Source organism: Crocuta crocuta, unplaced genomic scaffold (genome assembly GCF_008692635.1).
Source record: "Crocuta crocuta isolate KB4526 unplaced genomic scaffold, BGI_CrCroc_1.0 scaffold3, whole genome shotgun sequence".
In the NCBI taxonomy this organism is placed as follows: Eukaryota; Metazoa; Chordata; class Mammalia; order Carnivora; family Hyaenidae; genus Crocuta; species Crocuta crocuta.
This window is the reverse complement of record NW_027529934.1, coordinates 3324060-3337228: the sequence shown is the minus strand read 5'-3', so window position 1 is coordinate 3337228 and position 13169 is coordinate 3324060.

Genomic DNA, 13169 nt, shown 5'->3' with positions numbered 1-13169 from the left:
TATCTACTCTGGATCATCTTTCACCAAAGCCTTTATTGTGTGTTTTGTTTTGGCTGCTGGGGTTTGGGTTTTTTGTTTGTTTGTTTTGTTTTAAATAAATGAGAGCAGATTACGTGTGTTCCAAGGCTCTGCCTCAAGTTAACTGTTTGCCAGCTGTGAGCAGCGTCCTCCGGGGCCAGCCCTCCCTTTGCAGAGCTGGGGGCAGTCACCAATGAGAAGGATACAAAAGAAGGAGTCAGAACTCACTTCCTTTCACGTCTTGCTGGGGAGCAGCTCGGTGGTGGATGCTCTGGGGAGGACCTTAGCCAGCAAAAGAATGAGTAGGTTCAAGGCAGCAGAGGTGGAGGGAGAAAGAACAGAAATGAACTGTCCAGGGAAGGGGAGGGGCGTAAGAGGCGCTCTAGGGGAGGTGTGCTGGAGACCCCCAGGAGTCAGCCGGACCGTGTGGTTGTGCAGGAAGCACAGTACAGGGCCGGAAGGAGGATAAGAGTGAGTGAAGCTGTGCTGGGAGCTTCACTGAAACTCTGGATCCAATCTAAATCCACTCTGGCCAGAACAAGGAAGCATTTCAAAGGTGTGTCCTTGGGAGGAACTTTCTACCACAAGAATCAGGAGGTCCTAAAAGAATTTTTGGTAGAGACAACGGCAATGCCTTTGGAGTAGAGAAAAGCGGTCATTGGCTTTGGGGCTCAGCTCTGCTGAGAACTGGCCGGATAATCCCAGGCACACCCCCCTCCCNGATGAGGAGGGATGCTGAGCATCGTTTCATGTGTCTGTTGGCCATCTGGCTGGATCCCTACTTCTAAACCTTCCCTGCACAGTAGAACCACCTTGGGGGGTGTGGGTGGGGCTGCAGCCCAGACCAATGAAATCAGAATCTTTGGGAGGGGGTCCAGGTATCAGTATTTGACAACCTGGAAAACTGCACACAGCCAAGTTTGAGACCCTCAGGGCTAGATGGTCTCTAAAGGTCTCATTCAGCCTTGCCGTTCATTAAGTCTTTAAGGAAAGGAGAGAGGAGATGATTGACAGGCAGTCCTCAGGAGAAGCAAGGCATGGACCAAATGGCCTCTTAAGAGTTTCACTGCCCATAAGAGTCCATGATTTGAGACTCCCGAGGGGAGAGGCTCTTGCTGCCAAGTTCCAGCCAGATGTGTTTCTCGCACCCTTAATTCATTCCAGGAGCATTTACTGAGCTCCCACTATGTGTCTGGCACTGTTCTAGGTGCTGGAGATACAACAGTGAATAGACCCTCTCCTGTGTTCAACTCTCAGGATAGATTGAAACCACAAAGCTAAAGAGGAGGGATCAGGATGATGCAGAGAGCCAGAAGGGAAGGGAAGCTTGGGAACTGGATGATTCACACAGAATTCCCCAAACTTACACATTACCGCATTGAACTGAGTAACTAAGGAATGTATCTGACAGAACCTACCTGGAGATAGAGCCAGATCCCATAGGTTAAAGGCTCAGTCCTAGAAGACTGTCCCCTCCCCACCCCCACTTCAGATACCAGTTGCAGGTCCAGGTCATTCCCTGTACTTCTAACCAAATGACTCTAAATCAGAGGTTCCCACGATTCCCTGCTTGTGTTTGATTAATTTGCTACAGCGGCTCACAACTCAGAGAAACATTTTAGTTACTAAATTACCAGTTTATTATAAAAGGACATAACTCAGGAATAATCCCCACACAAAGAGATGTGTGGGGGAAGGCATGGGATTGGGGAAGAGCTCGGAGCTTGCATCCCTTCACCAAGGATGACGCTTTCCCTGAATCTCCACGTGTGAGAAACTCTCAGACGCGTTTTGGGATTTTGTGGTGGCTTCATTACATAGACATGATTGATTAAATCACTGGCCATTGGCCACGGATTAACCTCAGTTCCCCTTCCCCTTCCCAGAGGTAATTATGGAGGTGGGGGGGGGGGTGAAACCAAAAGTTCTATCCTTCTAATCACATGGTCTGTTCCCCTGGCAACTGGTCCCTATCCTTAGGTAATTTCCAAAAGTTTCTCATTAACATAACCAGAGACACTTTATCACTCATCTCACAGGAAATTCCAAGGGTTTAGGACTCTTGTGCCAGAAACAGTGACAAGACCAGATACATATTTCTTATTATAGATCACAGTGTCACAGCAAGCAACTCGAAGGGTAGAAAAACTCTGCTCCCCAATCCCAGATTCATACTCCCAAGTATACATCCTGTCTTTCCAATTCAGCTTAAGCTCCTTACAGCTGAGGACTGGGCCTTGATTCTTTGGGGAAGCAGATGGTATAGTTTGGAGTGTGTGGGCTACAGACAGATATCCTGGGTCCAGATCGTGGCTCTGCCTCTTTCCAGAGGCTACCACGATGTGATATGGGCACCCTACCTAACAGCACCTCAGTCGCCCACCTCAGAGCTGCACCTTCAAAATAGGGATTTGTAATAATACAACCTTTCACTTTGCTGTGAGGAGTAAATGAATTAGTGAAGACAGAGCAGTGCCCGGTACCTGATAACCTTCAAGAGGTGGTGACTGTTATTAACCTAGAGCAGGAGATGTTACGTGTGCTTGTTCTGATCCGGTTCATGGAGAGACTAGCAAGGTTGTATGTTGTGGTAGCATCTGCTCTCTTTGCCATTTCCCATCAGGGCGGGCATCTGATACATTGGTCAAGAGAATGCTAGCTGTTGTAATGGGGAAATCTGGAAATCTTCAGCGGCTTCATTCAGTAGGAGTTCCTGCTTCCGTCATGTAAAGCCTACTGGCATGGGGAGGGGGGCGGGCGCTCCGTTCCATGCAATCACGCAGGATGCCAGGGCCTCCGTCACCCTCAAGGAAGCCCAGGGCTTTGACATCCAAGCGGCATGCACACCGAGAGACTGGAGATCACAAAGGAGCCCTTTGTAGACCAGGTGAGGGATGGTATCACTTACCACTCGCCAGAAATCAGTCACATGCCACATGGAGCCTGGGATAGGGGCCAGGAAGGAGTGCATGAGGGAGCCTCCAGGGCCTGGCCTCCAGGGGTCTTCCTAGCCAGGCAGGTCTGTCTCCTGATCTCAGCCCCCCTGCATCCCTGGTGGTTATCCCGTCTGAGATGGGCCTGGGACCACTGTGTGTGCAGACTCCCTCCTCCTTCGCCTTCCTCTCTGACCTTCTCCAGTTACTTTCCTCCAATTCCTGTCCTCTCTCCAATGATATCTACCCTCTATTGAGCTCCTGTGTTTGGAGAAAGGTGAATTATTTGCTCACTGAGGGCTCTGGTGGAGAAGTGCTCTAGGGATTCAGTGACAAAGGATATTGGGGAGAGAGCCGTGCCAGCAGAGGAGCCTTCCAGGGAGGAGAGCTGTGGCGTGGCCACCTCCACCTGCTTCCTGAAATCAGAGATTCTGATCCTAAGCCATTGGGCTCCTAGGGTTCTGGGAGAGCCCTTAGCCCTCATACAGCAGCAACCCTATCACCTGGGAATTTGTTAGGAATGCAGATTCTCAGCCCTACCTTAGACCTGCTGAATCAGAAAATCAGCTCAGAAAGCTTGGTAACCTTCCCAACGTCACACGGCTAGTAAGAGGCAGGCAAAAACTGTTCTAACACGTCTTTGCGTGATTCTAGTGTACACACAAGTGTGAGAAGTCCTCTTGCAAGGAATGGAGCTTCACACTGCCACCCGGTGGCTGCACAGCAAACAGCAGCTCCGGACAAACTCCTGCTGAGAAGACGGCTAATCCGTAGGTTAGGAAGCACGTTTTGGAAAGCGCAGGGGAATCCACAGACATCACAGAGGACTCTCCCAAGTCTAGCCTCATGAACAGCCATTAAGACTTAGCCTAGAGTCGAGTCCAGAGCCAGTCCCAAACTGTTGCTAGGCCAAACCCACTTGCGTTCATGTTACATGGGAACCAGGCACGGCTGGCTGGAGAGAGGCCTCAGTGATCAGACTGATGGCCCCATCAGGGGCAGGTTCCATCATCATCATGGGATACCAGAATAAACAGAGGTCCTTCTTCTCCAGCATGGCCCAGAACTCCACGGGGACCCTGCCAGCTAGGCCCCTGAAGCCCCAGGGCTCTCCTGGTGTGGCACTCCCTGGCTTTGCCAGAGGCTTTCGGGTCTTGGGGGATGGGGTGGGGAGAGGCTAGAGGTAGAAGAGAACATGCAATGACCTCTCAGGATGCACCCTCTCCTGCCTGTGTGATGAGGAACTGCAGGGTGGGGGTGACATCTGAGCTTAATGAGGAGGAAACGTCCAGAGACAAAGACTGCTTGCTCTCTCCCTTGTCCCTTGGCCTCAGACACAGTGGGGGCAGGAGGCTCAGCACTCTGAGGACTGACTCTTATTTTGCATTTTTGGGGAAGGATGTGGTAGCTGGGGGGCCCCCAGGGGTTGCGACCAGCTTGCTGGGGAGGAAGACTCTGGGGAAGCAGGGAGGGTATGGGAGCGAGTGTTTGTAGGGCATCTTGTACTACGTGGGGAACCCATTTAATCCACTCACACAGGAAAACTCAGCTCAGAGAGTTCGGTAACCTGTCCAAAGTCACACAGCCAGTAAAAGCCAAGGCAACAATTTACTCTAAGATCTAACACCAAAGCCTATGTTTGCTCTTTCCACCACTCTCCACTGCCCACTCCCTACCGCAGAATCCCCCTAGGCTGGCTATCACGCCAGGCAGTTCATGCATCCAGAAACCCGTGGGATCCACTGGCGATAGGGCCTCTCCTTGCTTAGCTGCCCTGCCCTTCGCTCCCAGGCCCCATTGGTAACTCAGTAGCATCGCTGACAAGGGAGAAAGTTCCAGCCAACTTAGGCATCAGGACACTGGCCTGTGTCCCCAGGTGGGAAGGGAGAACCTCTCCATCCTGGAGCACAGCTAAGGTCCAGAGGGTGCCCATCTCCACCCTCAGGGCTCTCCAACCAAGGATGCAGAGCAGAGCCTGAGAGGGGGAGATGAGGGGTGGGGCAAATCCACTGCTCAACTTAACCAGAGGAGGGACAGATGGGGTCCCCAGAGCAGCTTGGCTACCACAAGCCTCAAGTGTAGGTGAGTCCTGAGCTGAGCCTAGATGGCGGTTCCCAGAAGTCCTGCTCTTCTGAGTCTACCAGGTAAGCCATGGCCACCTCACAGCACAGGTCACCGAGACCCGAGGTAGCTCCTCTAAGATCAGTGTTCTGCTGCAGACCTGAAGCCACGTAACTGTCACTAAAATAAACATGAGAAAAGCATAATAAGGTTTATGCAGGTTTTTTTAAGTTTACTTATTTATTTTGAGACAAAAAGAGAGAGAGAGAAAGCACGTGCCAAGTGTGGAGGGGCAGAGAGAGAAGAGAAAGAATCCCAAGCAGGCTCCATGTTGTCAGCACAGGGGGCTCCAACCCAGGAACTGTGAGATTATGACCTGAGCCAAAAACAAGAGTCAGATGCCTAACTGACTGAGCCCCCCAGGCGCCCTGGGATTGATGTTTTAAACTTTATTCAATATGCAGTGATTATGGAAGAACCTAACATAGATGAACTCAAACTCTCTCTGGCTCTCTGGCTCAGGGGTATGTGGGTGTGGTTCGCTGGACTTTCGGCCTTGCCAAAAGATTCCAGATGCCCCTGAATATGGCAATCACCAGTGTGGCTCACTCTCCTCCTCCTCATTAGAAGCCCAGATTGCCCAGCTCTATATGCCAGGAATGCCTTTCCCAACTTCTGTCATTGACACACATCCTCGCTGTTGGGGTGCAGAGGGTGGAGTGGTCTTAGAAAGGGAGCTTCCCCGAGGGAACCCAGGGGGTGGCTACCCCAGACAGGTTGGGTGTGGGAGGCCTTCTTTCTTGAGGATCTCTGTGGAACAGTCCAGACAACTGTCTTATAGGGACTGGGAGGCAGAAGGTCCTTGCCTGGGGCTGGGGCTGCTGCCAGCCACTGCCGGCTTAGGGGTTGTGACCTTCCTTTTCCAAAGGAGGCAGCATAGACTAGGAGAGAGGCCTTCCCTGGGCCATCTGAAGTGACGCCCACGTGAGCAAGGAGTGAGGCCTGACTCCATTCTTTCCTAGCTATGCAGCTTTTGGCAAGGCATAATCTGAGTTTACTCTTCCGCAAAATGGTTGTAGTTAGTGAGGCTCCAGAATTTTTTTTTTTTATAGGAGGTGCTTAGGGGGCCCTAAGGAAGGAGGTGGGGGTGCTGGGAAATTGTTCACACCACTTCACTTAGATTGCAGGCTTGGGGGGGTGGGAATTGGGGGAATTCAGCATTGCTGAAGCCCCTCCCAGCCATCTTTTGGTGCTGCTGTGGTTACAGGAACCAAAGCCGGCCTCCCTCGTGGGGTCAAATGAGGTCATATAGATGGACCCCTTTGGGAAGTGTTCTCAACAGATGGAACATATTATTATCCCCTCCTAAAGTGGGACCCTAACCGCTTACTTGGGCCGCCGGCCAGCATTGCTTGCTAGTGGATCAGTGATGCTGCCCGTGGACCCTTCTGCAGAGGCCACCAAAGAGCACTCTGCCCAGCCCTGGACGATACTTTGGTTTCTTATCCAGGGCCTCCTTTCTAACCCAGAGATGTCATTAGATCTTCCAAGCCCCCAAAGCACTGTTTCAGGAGGAATCTGAAACAGCCCAGGTGGTCCCCCAAATAGGTGGTGAGAGCGTTCAAAGGCAAAGGGCGGCCGCTGCCCAATTGCTTTGGGAACGTGTCGGATGCTTATGAAAACTCCCACGGCACCATCCCAGGTCTAAGGAATCCGTTTCTGGGAGTGGGCTTGAACAGTCTGTGGGGTGTTTTGTTTTTTAATCAAAGGCATCCCTTTTTAATCAGAGGTTACCGCTGTGAAAACTACACTTGAGTTTTGGACACAGGCTATCATGGGATCTGGTCTGCTGTGCAGGACAGACTTCCTGCAAATCTCTCAATTTCAGGAGAACCCTTCCCCTTTCTGAAGAGCTCACCCATCCATGGAGGAGGCTCTAAGATGACAGGAGCATGCAAAACATACCGGCCACGTGTCCTTCTGGAAAGTCAGTCCAGACTGTCCAGGAGGAAACTCAAGTTCGAAAGGAGGATTGCGGAAGGGCAGGTTTTCACCGCATTTGGGGCTTTTGCTCTGGGCTCTGCGGGAAAAGACAGAAATGTAGGGGAGGTCTTGCTCGGGGCACAGGTGGGTGCTCCTGTGAGACTCAGCTCCAGCACCCTCTCTGCCGGCAGCCTTCCCTCCCTTGCTCCCCGCCCACCTCACCTCTACCCACAGAGGCCATCCTTACTAATGAACCACAGCACTTGTCCCTGGTAAAATTCCCCATGGCTGTGCTCCCCAAGCTATTCCCTCGGAAGAAAGAGGCCTTTACTCCAAGCCCGGGAGTTCTCCCTGTTGGAAGCAGTGGGTTTCCTGGTTTCCTGCCCAGTTTCTGGGCTCCCCTTCACTGCCTTTTCTCCAAACCAAGTACGGGTGTGGCTTGCTTTCCTGGCTCTATGGCAGCCAGGGGCTGCGGGGATGGGGGGTCAGTGCCGTCTTCCCCATGGAAGAAACTGCTTTCCTAGAAGCGGGTTCTTCTATCCCCCTTTCCTCTGCTCCCACCTGTCACCCACCCTGTTTCCTGAGGCTGTCTGTCCGAGGGAAAGGGGAGGGGATGAAGGTACAGGACTGACAGGGAGGAGTGACATCTGACACTCTCCTGGAGCCAGCTCCGTGGGGGCGGAACGTTTCTCCACAGAAGCAGATGCCCGACGGCTGTGGTCCCCGCAGGCTGGAGACGGGCCAGCTGAGCCACCTGTGTTCCTTCACCAACGTCACAGATGTACGTGCTGGGCTCGGAACTGTCCCAGTGTCTGAGAAACCAGATCCCTACCTGTTGCTCTTCACTGGGGCCACACAAAGCCACCCATCTGGCCAGTGACAACAGCAGCCAGGTCATGTTTCCAGTCGGGCCAGAGGAAGCATTTCTGTGGCAGCCAAGGGGAGCATCTGGGGGAAGGGTGCTGAGTCCAGGGGGACACACCTGAAGGACCATGTGTGTGCCCAGCCTGCCGGGTGAAGCAGAGCCAGCCAGTGGCGGCTGCAAGCTGTTCTCAAAGTGTGGTCCTCGGACCAGCAGCGGNCCCCCACCTGAGACCTGCAGAATCAGAACCTCTGGGCTTGGGGCTCAGCAATTTATGTTTTTTTTTTTAAGTCTCTTTATTTATTTTTGAAAGAGACAGAGACAGTGCAAATGGAGGAGGGGCAGAGAGAGGAGAGAGAGAATCCCACGGAGGCTCCGTGTTGACACAGGGCTCGAACCCACGAAGCCGTGACATCATGACCTGAGCCAAAACCAAGAGGTGGATGCCTAACCGACTGGGCCCTGAAGGAGCCCCTTGATCACCATCCAGGTGATTCTGAGGACACTCAAGTTGGAGAACCCTTGGCTAAAGTAGGCCGTGAAAGCTAGCCCTGAGCCCTGGGGTGGGAGGCAGGGCCAAGGGTACTGTGAGTGACGCCAGGGGGCTCCGTCAGCACCGCCTCATCCGTCTGTCCCAGCGAGGTGTACAAATATTCTTTTCTAGGTGTGCCAGCCGGTGAAAGAGGTTTGGGAGCCTGCCCGAGAGGCTGGTGACGGGGAGACATGCTGAGGAGGGTGTTACCTGCTGTAGGGTGCACAGGTAAGCCTTTACTCCCGCCTGGAGAGCGCACCACCCCAGATCCCCAAGTAACCTGACACGGAGGCCGGGGGCCCACATTACGTGCAAACCCTTTTGCCCCACATGAAGTCGCTGGGCCGCAGGCAGGCCCTCTACTTCTTCTCCTCCTTTTTATTTATTTATTTATTTATTTTTTTCTGAAACAGAGAGATAGCGTGAACAGGGGAGGGTCAGAGAGAGGGAGACACAGAATCTGAACAGGTTCCAGGCTCTGAGCTGGCTGTCAGCACAGAGCCCGACGCAGGGCTCGAACCCACGAACAGCGAGATCATGACCTGAGCTGAAGTGGACGCTCAACCAACCGAGTCACCCAGGTGCCCCGGGCCCTCTACTTCTTGATTTGGGGTCAGCAGGGATGGAATGGAAGGCACACGCAGCTGAGCCGCCGGATGCCTATGGGAGGAACGGAGCCTGCCATCGTGCCACTGGGACAGCCCTGGAGCAGCGTGGCCTGAGGCCGCACAGGGGCCAAAGGAGTGGTGCACACACTCCCCTGCGGAGGGGTCTCCGGCCAAAAACACCATGACCTTTCCCATTTTACAGAACTTGTGCGAGACAGCTGGGCTGAGGCAGCACATCTGTCAACCATCGCGGCTCAGGCTTGCCTCGGAGGTACCGCGGGTTCCCTTCCAGACCCGCACAGTAGAGCTAAGGTCACGGTATGGCGAGCCAAGGAACGTTTTAGTTTTCAAGTGCATATGAAGGTTATGTGTACACTGGACTGCGGTCTAGTAAGTGTGCAGTAATGTTGTGCCTAAAAAGACATATCTTAATTAAAAAATACTTTAATGCTTGGGCGCCTGGATGGCTCAGTCAGTTAAGCATCCAACTCTTGATTTCAGCTCAGGTCATGGTCTCATGGTCCGTTGTAGGCTCTGTGGTGGCAGCGCAGAGCCTGTTTCAATTCTCTCTCTTTCTCACTCTCTGCCCCTCCCCTACTTGTGCTCTCTCTCTCTCAAAATAAATTTAAAAAGTTAAAAAAAAAAACTTGCATGCTAAAAAATGCTAACTATCACCTGAGCTTTCGAGTGAGTCCTGATCTCTGCCGGTGGGATGGTCTTGCCTCGATGCTGATGGCGACCAACTGGTCAGGGTGGTGGTTGCTGAAGGCTGGGGCAACTCTGGCAATTTCTTAAAATAAGACAACAGTGTGGCTCCTGGGAGGCTCAGTCGGGTAAGCGTCCGACTCTTGGTCTCAGCTCAGGTCATGATCTCACGATTCAGGAGTTCGAGCCCCGCATCGGCTCGATGCGCTGTCAGCACAGAGCCTGCTTGGGATTCTCCCTTTCCCTCTCTCTTTCTCTCTCTGCCCTGACCCCGCTCACGCTGTCTCTGTCTCTCTCAAAAATAAATAAACAAACAAACATTTTTAAAAAAGACAACAGCGAAGTTTGCCACATTGGTTGACTTTTCCTTTCATGAGCCAGTTCCCTGTTGGCACTGATAGCATTTTACCCGCAGCCCAACTTCTTTCAGAAGTGGAGTCAGCCGTCTCACACACTGCTGCCGCTTTACCACCTAAGCTCATGTAATGTTCTAAGTCCTTTGCTGTCATTTCAACAATCCTCACAGCGTCTCCACTCGCAGATTCCAACTCAGGAAACCACTTTCCTCATCCGCTCAGGTTTTATTATGAGATTACAGCAGGTCACACGTAATAATAATGAAAAAGGCTGAAACTGTGTGAGACTTACCAAAATGTGACACAGAGACGCGAAGTGAGCAAACGCTGTTGGAAAAATGCTGCCGATAGACTTGCTCGATGCAGGGTTGCCACGGACCTTGCATCTGTAAAAAATGCAACATCTGCAAAGCTCAGTGAAACAAGATATGCCTGTATTTGCCTTGAAAGTGTCCATACACCTGTGAAAGTTTGTTGGTGGCTAATGTTCACCACTGTCTCATGCTTTGTAGCCCAGACAGTGGGAGTGTGAGGACACTTGCTTAAAGTGTGTGTGTGGAGGGGGGCAAGTGACTGCTACTGGTTTGGCGATATGGCTACAATGAACTGGCACATCCCTATTGCCCATCCCCAAGCACGTACACCCATCCTTCCTCATAATCATCCTGTGAAATTTCCGCAAGGAGTCCAGAACAGTTCATGAAACGACCAGTAGAGGGGGCTGCTCTTCCCATTTTGGAGTGGAAATGAGTCCCCTGCCAGGGAGAGGTCCCTAATCACGAAAAGCCGGTTTTACTGGTAGGTCAAAGGGCCACAAGCCTAAAGCAGAATGATTTCAGGGACACAGGGAGGTACGAGGCCTCACATAATCTTCCTGGCCAAAGACTGTCTGAGCTTTATCCATTTAGCCTAGACCAGTTTAAAATAGAAATATAGGGGCACCTGGGTGGCTCAGTCGGTTAAACATTTGACTCTTTTTTGTTGTTTCTTAATGTTTATTGTTTATTTTGGGAGAGAGACAGAGTGTGAGCAGGGGAAGGACAGAGAGAGAGGGAGACACAGAATCTGAAGCAGGCTCCAGGCTCCGAGCTGTCAGCACAGAGCCCAAAGGCGCCTGATGACCCTTGCTTTCAGCTCAGATCATGATTTCATGGTTCATGGGATCCATGGGATCAGGGAACCTGCTTGGGATTCTCTCTCTCTCTGCCCTTCCTCCCCACCTCAAAATAAATAAACTTAAAAAAAAATAAAATATGAGGTCTCTGGGTGGTTCAGTCAGTTAAGCATGTGACTCTTGGTTTCAGCTCAGGTCAGGATCTCAAGGTACTGACAGTACAGAACCTGCTTGGGATTCTCTCTCCCTCTCTCTCTGCATCTCCCTTGCTTGTGCACATTCTCTCTCAAAATAAATAAACTTGCAAAATTTTTTTAAAGAAGCTATAAAAAGAAAAAGCACAAACATTTAAAAATTAAATAAAATGCAAATATAATCCAGGATTATACTTCAAGCCTTTATGTTGCAGTGACTTGAGGGAGCTGAGAGAAGGTTTGGACACACTAGAAGGTGAGGGATGGCGGAGAGGCGTAAGGGGCATAAAACAATGAAATCCGGGCTTCCCAAATGTCACAGTCCTCCTCTGTTCAAAAAAAGAGAAAAGCCTTGCCTGGTTCCAAGAGTGAGAGCCTGCGTGTTGGAGCCCCCCGGGGGGGGACACCACCTCCCTGGGGCTCCCTTTTCACTTGCACGTGTACAGTCCCTGATCAAGTTCTGTGGGCTCTGATGATTTGTTTTCTAGTCTTAGAACAGTTTGAGACAGGGACACTGTTTGAGACTGTTGTCATAAACCCTGACAAAATTGGAAATGCTCAATGAATGTCAAGTAAGTAAATGAGTGAATGTCCATGAGTAGAAAAACATTAAGGAAATTGTGGTATATCAACCCGATTGGGATATTATGCAGTTATTTTAAATAATGGTTATTTGTTGTTTTGTTTTGTTTTCTTGTTTTGTTTTCAATAATGGTTGTTTAAAACGTACTAAGAGAATAGATGTTAGAAGTTCTCACCACAAGAAAAAAATGTGTAATTGTGTGAGGTGTTGGATGTTAACTAACCTTATTATGGTAATAATTTTGCAATGTTTATACATCAATATTAATGATAATCAATATTTATAGTAATCATCTTGCAATATTTATATATCAAATCATTACACTGTACACCTTAAACTACTACAGTGTTATATGTCAATTATTTTTCAATAAAACTGAAAAAAAATAAAAATAGGAATAAAACAATGTTTATAAAGGCCATTGTAGCAACATGGAAAATGCCTAAAATATTATGTTAAGTATATAAAAAATTGCTTTATACCTGTGTGAGATTATGCATGCATGTGAACAAAAAGGGAACAAGGAGAAATCATTGCATAAAGGTAGTAAGACTCTTTCTTAGCTTGTTGTTGAATTTCCTTTGTTGTGGGTTGTGCAATAAATACAGAAATCATTGTTTCCTGTCTACAAGAGTGTCTCAGTTTTGTTCTTTGGGGCCTTTGACTCCCATCCTGTCTGTCCAGAGCTCACATCCCTTCAGAATTCACTTTTGTTTCATTTTCTTTGCTCAGTGCCCTACATTACATCCACATGCACATGGAAGCAGTTACATAGTTTGGATATCAATGACTTTAATGGCAACTGCTATAAATAATGTCAAGTTCAAACACTTAAACATGCTTTACCCCAATCAGTCCACTGCCTCTTAAGTGTTATCAGCACTCAGTCCCTATTTATACTGTTTCTCACAATCAGAGTAACAGTGGATGGGATTTGTTAAGGATCTACTGTGTGCCTTCGACTTAAATTTAATCTTCACCAGAAACCTGCAGGGTAGGAAGTATTATTCTAGTTAGTAAGGGAAGAAACAGAAATTCAGAGTTTAAATTACTTTCTCAACATCATAGTCATGTTTCTCACCCAAGACTAGGTTCCCAAGGGCTATATTTTTGCCTTACACACCATGACAGATGCTTTCAAAGGGCCTATGGTGCAATAAAATAATGTGCATAAATAACATAATCTAACCATACAGGGAAACTAAACTGTCTTATGAATA